The 9,413-nt window shown below is 37.6% G+C and overlaps 1 long non-coding RNA gene across 1 annotated transcript; it reads right to left on the bottom strand.

The window, feature by feature from the left end:
• Positions 1 to 501: 501 nt before the first annotated feature.
• LOC147655021 (uncharacterized) lies at positions 502 to 7,724 on the bottom strand. Its single transcript, XR_015283662.1, has 2 exons — positions 7,580 to 7,724; positions 502 to 5,358 (listed from the first exon to the last, which is right to left on the bottom strand). It is a non-coding gene; the product is annotated as an uncharacterized LOC147655021 (long non-coding RNA).
• Positions 7,725 to 9,413: the final 1,689 nt, after the last annotated feature.

Below are 9,413 nucleotides of genomic sequence, written 5' to 3' on the forward strand. Positions count from 1 at the left end.
ACATGTATGCGCCTCCCCTGTCCTTCTCTGCCAAATGGGAGTGAGCACAATCCACTGTACGGGGCCTTTGAGTCACATCCCTGCGATATCTACTGAAATAGAAAAGGTTGGTAAAGCTTTTCCTGCCAGTATGTTTGCATCAGCAGGTCCTCCAAGCCTGGAACAGTTCGTCCTGGACTCTCTTTGTCCTGTCCCTCCGAACACCTGAGTTAGGCCGGGCTCAGGGCTGTCCTGCCAGTGAAGCATGACCAACAACACACCACCATCGGATCACCGCCACATGATCCCTCACTTCAGGCTTGAGAAACACACCGTGACTTTCAAAACTGAAACAAACAAGCAGCCTAAAACTATCAAACTTGTACCAAATATTTGCACATTGATGTTTATAAAATGCTTTAGCAAGAGCTTGATTTTGTATTTACACCTGAACAGATCGATGAAACAGAAATAGTAAAAATAGGGAACATGAGTAGTAGTTATTTGCCAAAGTCACCAAAATGGGTATAAGTCAGGGCTTATCTTTTTTTATTCTATTAAACCATGAAGAAACAGCTTGAATAACACTCAAACTGTTGTTCACTTATATTTCTACAATATTCCATTATTTTAATAAAGAGGTCATTGTGCACAGAGTGTAATTACTAGCTCAGGAGAAAATTAGCTATGTTGACTTAATTGATGCTATTTACTTTTGCAGCCCATTGGCAGCCAGCCATTTTCTGTGAATACCAGTTCTCCAATTAATCATGGTTTTCCTTCAGCTTGCCAGAGTTTTCTACAATGACAGCTGCTATCTGGGAACAACTCTCATCCATATAAGCAGAAGAACAACCTTTGAATTTAAGAATTGATTGTTTTATCACTCAAAGCAATGTCCTGAGCCATGATCTTCTAAAGCCTCTTTTACTCTCATTGAGTTGATAAGATTTCAGTGAAAATCAGCAGTACATCACACAAGAGCTATTAAATAAACCCTGCCGACCCTTGATAATGGCTCAGGTAGTATCTATTAAAAAAAGGCATGCATTTCTAATTAATCCTTTTTACAGTTGTTCAGCAGTGTCCCAGGAAGAAATCAGCAGATCAAGGTGTAGGTGGTGATTGGGAAGAAGTGTAAGAAAAGTGCTGCTTTTCTAAATCCAAGAATTTCTGAGGCCTGTACTTGTTCCTCTCAGACACTGCTGCAGGAATGAATGCTGCTATAGTTTTCTACAGGAAATCCTCAAACCCTCTCATTCTGATGGCATGTTTTAATGATCCAAGAAAGCGGTTTTTGCAGAACTGAAAACCAGGAAAAAGTACATAGCATTTTGCCTTTGAAGAAATCAGCTGGATGTGGGCTGTCTTTTGACTCACCTTCAGATTTCTATGTCTGATTTCTGTTCTTGCCAGCCTGGCTAAAATCATATTTTAGTATTGTTGTTGTTATTTCACTGTTTAATGGCTAACAGATGTGAACTGGTTCATCCCACTTCCTATCACTGCATGTACAAAAGTAAATGTCTCTCTTTAGCCCACATACACAGAGCTGGAAGCACCACCTTCTGGAGGGCTGGTAAGGTAGAGAAAATGGGTTTACTAATATATAAATATGCATACATTTACATGTATATATATGCAAACCTATACATATTTGTTTATTCATGAAGAAATGTAAGCTGAGCAATGAATTGATCTCTCAAAGAAATTAAAGAGTAAAAATGTATTTTGCAAATGCATGTACTGATTCAGAAGCATTACTTAAGAGACCATATGTGTCCTGATCCTATTGGGAGTTATCCAACTCAGAATTTGGGCCTGATGGAATGAGGGTGGAATAAAGATGAAGCCAAGACATTCTTTTTCTATTAGCTGGAAAAAGTGACTAAGAGAGGAAAAAAAACACAATGCAAACTGCATAACCTCTGTTAAATTTGCTGCACAGAAACATGTTGTGTGTCAGGCCACAGGAAAATTACTTACTATAACACAGATCTGGAATTCTCTCTGCAAAAGATGCCCGGTCTAGTCCACTGGATTTTGCTAACCCTTGGTGCTTTAGACACATTCAATTCAATTAGTACTGGAAAAGAACTTGAAACTGGTGGTCAAACTGAAAAAAAAAAGCATTATGATGAGCACATCTCTGGCTCTTCACTAGCTTGTGTATTCTTCTCAAATTTTTCTGCTAGAAGCACACACATTTCTGTGTTGGCTATATGTTGGCACATATGTATACTTCTCTGTAAATACATACAAATTCTCAGATTTATTATAATTGGCAAAAGTTCATGATCTGTTTGAAGTTACACACAAGCTGTTTAATGCTGCCTCTATTCTAATACACAATAAAACTAAATGAGAGAAAAACTATTAAAAAGATCTGTTTTCTGAATATAACCAAACTGCTCCTTAGAGTGCTTACATCACCTCTCTGCTGGAAAGCCAGCTGAGGTGGAAAGTATGATAAAATCTGTGTTGTGCACACTATTCCCCCATGTAGTCTGAACTCTGAATTAAGCCTTACAATGAAAACAGTGAAATACCGAGGTACAGTTTATAAGGTACCGAGTGTGGGTGCAAGGAGAGGCACCTCTCTTTGTACCTCTCTGTATTAAACACCACTAGCCTTTGAGAAGGGATTTGCAAAGTCACCAAACTGTTCGTGCTTACCTGCAAGTGCTCACATTAATCATGGACCTTTTCCTGTGTTTGCTAAATTATAATTTTTATTGTTTCACCCCAAGTAATGCAAACTTACTGAGCATCTTTGCTCAGATGTGTCCCAACAGATCTGCTGCGGGTTATCCTGTTTCTCTTTCATCAGGAGAAGAGTTGGCTCCAGAGAAAGCCAATGATTTTTGATTAAATGAAGTTACCTTGGAAATGATCACTTGTGGAACCTACTATGTTTCATTTAAAGCTGATGAGGTGTTTGCCAAATCCAGCATATGGTCTTGGGGTCAGAAGTGGAAGAAATCATGGAAGATATAAGGAAAAAGTGATTAGGGATAGAGAAGGGAAAACCAGAAGGATACCTCTTGTCTCTCATGGGATATCATGACATCTGATCCAGGACCACACCTGACTCTGCTGTTTTGACAGGAAGGCTCTTATTCCTTCTGCTAGTCCTGAACACCCAGGCCAGAATTTGGGATCCCTGGCTCTCAAGGCAGACCTCTGCAAGTGATCTTGAAGCCTGAGAGCCTAAGCTTCAACAAAATCTCATCTCTGCTCATCACTACTACATCTGTGTGCCTGGAAAGCCAAACTGGAGGAGAGTCAAGTCTCCAGGCATTCAGATGTAATGATAAATGTGGCATAAAAATATGGACAGACTGAAATAAAGAGAAACTCCACTGGTACTCTGAGAAGTAGTACAATACATCTGTCTTAAACATGTTAAAATTCATTCTTGCAAAAGTTTGTTCATCACTTGAGCTGACTTATTAAGCTAAATATACCATAGATCTTGCCCTGCTCCAGGTACTGTACAATAGATTCTGTTGTTATGTTACAAAGTCAGTGTAAAATGCATTTATGGATGTGATGAGACTTTTCAAAGCTTGCCAAGACATTTATGTTGCCAAAATACTAACTCAGAGAAATTAAAACATTTCAGTTTAGAGAAAACCGGTGTGCTACACAAGCTCCATAAAGGAAGGTAGAAAGCAAAGGACATTTAATTTCTATTTTCCTATTACTAAGCCATTTTCACATTAAGGTAGCTGATCTCCAGGCACTCTTAGTCTCCACTGAAATGATTTTTGTGATCAAGATCTGTCAGTGGATAATTTTGTTCTGGATCAATTCAGATGTGATCCTTCCCTCAAAACCTAAGCAGCATTCTCCAATGCATTCTCCTGTGCATTCTCCACCATCCTTGTAGGCTCCCATCAGCCTATAAGACACATTTTTCTCTACAATAATGCATGTTTCAATGCAACTGTTCATATCTATATATCTATATCTTTATCATCTATATCTATCTATATCATCTATATCTATCTATATTAGACAATTTTAAACATTTAAAACTAGCTACGTCCATTATATTGCATAAGCCTATTTCAGCATCATTAGCATGTCTTCTTCCATGACCTTGAGGCAGATAGGAATTTAGAGACCTGCCAGATGTTTGGTATCTCAGCTGGAGATACAGGGAGTTCTCCTCTCTGCTAAGGAGTGAAATAAGGAACAGTGGAATTTCAAGCATTTGGCAGCATGTTTTTTTCTGTATGACACAATACTAATTGGGACAAGCAGATGCACTCCAGCAACATCTCTCACCAGGTTAACTTTCAAGACTAGTGAGAGAATATTCCATTGAGCAAAACTTTCCAAGCTAATGCTTACCTCTCAGCATATGTTTCGTTTGCATTCATTTCAGTGAGACTAAAGAGAAGGCTTTGCTAGTTGAGGGTTAACACAGAGAAATGGTTAAGCACCTTTCTGAGACAGGACTAAAATTGAAATAAGTAAATAACAATAAAAAAATACCATGTAATTTGTAACACATTCCCATTTCACCCACCACTTTTTTAGACTGACAGAAACATTGTCCAAATACTCATGCAGCACACTGGCTGCCTACTCTAACACAGGTCACAATGTTCTGTTTAAAAAAAACATAGTTTTTGGATATCCTGCAAGTTTCCGAGGCTTAGGTTACTGTGGAGGAGGTACAGTGCATGGGAATTTTTTGTTATATTTTCTTTTAATGAGTCCTGTAAGCAATTGTTTCACAATACAGTCTGAAAGGCTAGAACAATTAAATGACTACAGATGTGTCAAATGATGCAGGAAAACCATGAGACACTTCCAAATGAGTAGGCGGAGGGTGTGAGGAGACCATATCCTGTAATATATGAATCTCAGATTCTTTGGCATGCAGCTTATTTTTATGGAAATGTCCCGGTAAGTCTGGAACAATCTGATGGTTTTCAAAGCATTTAAAAGCAACAACATAAAAGCCCTTTTGAGAACAATTTTTTTTATGCTGTGGTATTTTTGAACTGGGTTAGGAACAGCATGCTAAAGAGTATGCAAGAGGTAAAAGGAGCAAATTATAATTGCATTTTCAAGCTGTAGGTGAAAACCAATTTCATAAACATAACAGAGTTCTTCAGTGTGAAAGGCAAAGAGGAAACGGTGCTGGTTGCTTTCATCTGTTTTTGCTGACTCTCAGCTTGGATCTCTGCCATGGACACAGCTTGCAGTAATGAAGGGTAGCTTTAAGTTACACCATCTTCAAATGGGCCTCTGTGGAGGCTTGTCCTGCAACTCATTACACAGAAGCCAAATTTGTCATTGCCTTCTGAGTCTCCTAGTGAGTGAAGACCATTTCCAGCTTACTTCTCTTCCATCTGTACGTACCTGAAAGAAAGCAGGTTTTGTAATTGTGATTGTATGGCCCAGTCAAAATCCCAATTTGGACTATGTCAGTGGTGGGAGGAGAACAAGCAAAACTCAGTAGTAAAAATCAAACAGGAGGCTCCTTTGCACAGCGAAGCCCAACAGGAGACTCTGCCAGCACTACCTGACTGCTGAGCAAAAGGCTGGTGGGTGTGGCAATGACTCCATGTGTGAGCAGAAGAGAGAAATGGGTGGGCAGGCAGGGAGATGACAAAACTCCCTGCAGGAAACATCAGATTTGAAATCATGGAGCTTTTTGAGGGACATGTCTTTCTGTCAGATGACATTCTTTTTATTCTTTTACCTTGTGTATAGCAAAGATAAATCAAGGTTACAAAAACCCCAAACATGGCCTACTCTTCTCTACAGCTATATGGATTTTTCACAAAAATAAATAATTTAGCAGCCTTGGTTAAAAACAAACAAACAAACTTTTGTTTTTGATGTTGTAGACATCAAAGTTATGTCACTATTTATTGAGATCAAGTAATGAGGGGGATTTCTTACACTTTTTCTTTGGGCTTGTAAAGAAGTCTCTGGAAAACTTATGCTATCCAGCTGTATTAAAATGAAGGGGTCCCTTCCCTCCCCTGTCCAGAAGCAATGCCCTATTGGAAAAACTGAATCTGATCAAAAAAAGTTGCAGAAAATTCTGTAATAATATCACTGAAAGAGTCGTTCTCTTCACCAAGTGAAAGATCCCCCACAAAATGCAGGACAAATTATGGCACTACAAGAGTAAGAAGAACTACACAGTCAATATCAAAAGCAGCCTACTTACCCCATGACCACTTTATAAATATTTCAAACACCTGCAGTAGACATTAAATTGTTCAAATTTTGCACCACTATTTCCAAGACATAGACAGCAGCTACTGAAGATGAGGTTCCTGGTAGAATGGTCCATTACACAGTCCATTTTCTCACTTACCAGCTTGTGAGGTAAATGAGACATAAACCCTGACTTCAGCTTTTTTTCCACCTTTAGAGAACTGGGCTTTATCTGGATCTATTTTCCAGTTCACAGAAGTTAATGCAGCACACAGTCCTCAAAAAGAAATTAGGTTTTGAGTGTTTTATAATGAATTGGAAAGATGGTACTTGTTCTTAGTATATAATTTTTAATATTACACAATAGTAAACTAACTCTATAATTTTTTCCTTATTATCAACCTGTCTTTGGTGGAGCATGATGAATTAGTTCAGAGTTTTTTTCTTTAAACATTAATAAATAATTCCTTTCTGATTTGCTCAACCATAAATGTAGCTGAGGACATTACAATATAAACAGGTTTGTATTGTACAAAATATCAAACATAAACACTAGCAGAATCACCTTTAGGCTTGTGATATTTTACATGGAAATTCTTTTTCATTATTGAAAACCACATAGTTTATGTTTGTTACATTGCCATCTTAAACACAGACATACTCCTTTTATCTAGCCTCACTCAAGTCAATGGAAATGTTTTCAACTATGAAGAACTGGGACAAGCTTGAGACGAGTAAAATATGTAACAGAATGGTTTCCAGGTACAACTCTCTGCAATGAACTACATTCAGATGATATTTCCTTGGCTTCCTGGGCCACACAACACCATACATATCACTGTTACAAGTTGTAACACACTTCATTCAAAAGAACCGAAAAGCACTCCACAGATTCAGAGCTAGTCTTGGAGTAATTTATAATATGATCACCCTTATAGGACTGAAATGAAAAATATATAAGCTGTGTACATGTTACTGACTCAGCAGTAGCCTTGTCTTCTCTGAAAAAAAATAGAGCAAGTAGAAACCCTGTTAGAGCAGCATCACATCTAATAATATGTAATATACGTTCAATATTTCAGTAGAATATCTCTAATTTCTTACACATTTCCCATGGGAAATAGACCCAGAGGAAAAAAAAAATAGTTCCTTAAGATCATCAACCAAGCCATTAACTTGCTCAGTCTGATGGGAAAACCAAAGATGAAGTTGAAAACCAGGATCTCACTTTTGGCTGAGACTGATCCAGCCTTTGTGGGGAGGATGCTTTCCCTACAGGGGAGGGCTCTGTGCTGCACAGAGTGACATAAGGTGCTTTCATTTCTACAAGTCTATCCAATGCAAAGATTTTGTGTGGATTTATTCCCTTTGAGTTAAAGCCAAGGCATTCTAACACTGAAATTTGTATTACCAGTGGCTGCTACACTGTGAATTCTGCAAGTGATGCAGCCAAGTCCCAGTATCTGAGACCCCCCTGTTCATTCCCTGTCATGCTGCTGCCTCCTGTGCTACTGACCCCTGACAGCAGCTGCTCTTACAGCTAACTCCTACTGCTCACCTGAGCCATCAGCTCAAAAGAGGCTTTGGCAGCTTTCAGCTTTACTCTTCAGTGAACCCCTTAAACCGCTATCAGCTGGGTGTCATATGGCTGAAGTAAAAATGAGAAACTTTAGCACTGACCGAAAAATATTTACACCTAGAAATGAGAGACTGCAAACATTTCATCCCTCACAGCTTTTTCCTACACAGTTACCAAAACTTATATTTTATAATGAAAATTGGGAGGAAAATACTGCGTCAACAAGGAAAAATACAGTGCTTTCTCCATGAGAAGCAAACCCTACAATCTCATGAATGAAATAGAGTGATGTTCCTTGTGTTTAGTGAATCTACACATGCAGTTTCTCTGTTGATTCAGAAAACAACTGGCTCTAAGCTAAATTAAACAGAAATTACCACATTGAGGTGGGTCATAAAATAGTGAACATTTTAATGAGAGCCTTGGAAAGAAGGGCCAAACATACTTTTTAAAAATTTGTCTTAAAATATCCATAGTTTTTGAATTTTTCATAAAAGTTTCTTTTCCAGAGAAATGCAGAGACTTTCTGGAGACAAGAGCTATTATCTGGTCAAGTCATTAATAAAGAAAAACTAAACTTCCTTTTAAAAATTTAACATTTTATTGGAACAAAAAAGTGACAAATGATAGTCCTTTCTGTTTTCTGAAAATGTATTGAAATAAAAATTGCAATCTGTTTCCCTGTGAGGAGTTTACCACACTTGGATTAAGTCCATATAGCAGATGTAGGATAGAAAATGTTCTTGAAAGTAGAACACAGACCACATAGGATAGACATACTGGGTTGTAGGAAAAATGCCTAGACTTTACATTGGAGGACAAAATTCAGTATATATCTATGTCTTTGCCAGATTTGCTCAGTCTTGCAAGTCAGGGATAAGTCTTATAAACCAAATTTCAGTTTTGTATAGTACAGAAAAATATACAAATATACAACTAAATATATGTTTGTTAATTTCCTCTCTCACTTCACTTTATCAGTCAGATAGCTTTACTTCAGTACAAATTTTGGAATATTTTTCCTTTTTAACCACAAGGGTTTCATGGATCTGTAATTAAAAATGTATTTTCCTAGCTGTGTTATAGAAATATTTTAAATATTTGACCAGATGCTGAAGACCAGCCATTTTCATGATAGAAATAAAGAATTTTTAGTAACAGAATTGGTAGAACTGGAATCTTTGGAAGGTCACCATATCCATGTTATAATTCATATACAGGGGAAAGGTTGTATGCCCAGATCCTTAATGTATTTAACAAATTAGCAGACATTTGAGAAGAAAAGAACTAACTTCCTTTCTTGGGGGGAATTGTTTTATTCAATATTTTATATAGGGTTATTCTGTATCATTGTTTAAAGAGCCACTGATCTATTGCATTCAGTCTGATCAGGTTCTATATTTCAGAAAAGGATTTCTCACTTATCACTTGAAGTTTGATGCCTGGATATCTATTGGCTGATGCCAATAAAGCTGGATCTTTGTAAAATTTTACCCCCTATGCTAGGAATCCAGTAATGTATAGAAGTGAAAAACTTTCAGGAATACCTATTAACTGAGATTCATAGAATCAAATTATTCATATTTTGATAATACTGATTAAGATTTGCACCAAAGTCATATAATTGGTGACTTTCCCCCCCCCACCCCTGGCTAAAAACTTTTAC

The sequence above is a fragment of the Cyanistes caeruleus genome, chromosome 2 (genome assembly GCF_971803275.1).
Source record: "Cyanistes caeruleus chromosome 2, bCyaCae1.hap1.1, whole genome shotgun sequence".
In the NCBI taxonomy this organism is placed as follows: domain Eukaryota; kingdom Metazoa; phylum Chordata; class Aves; order Passeriformes; family Paridae; genus Cyanistes; species Cyanistes caeruleus.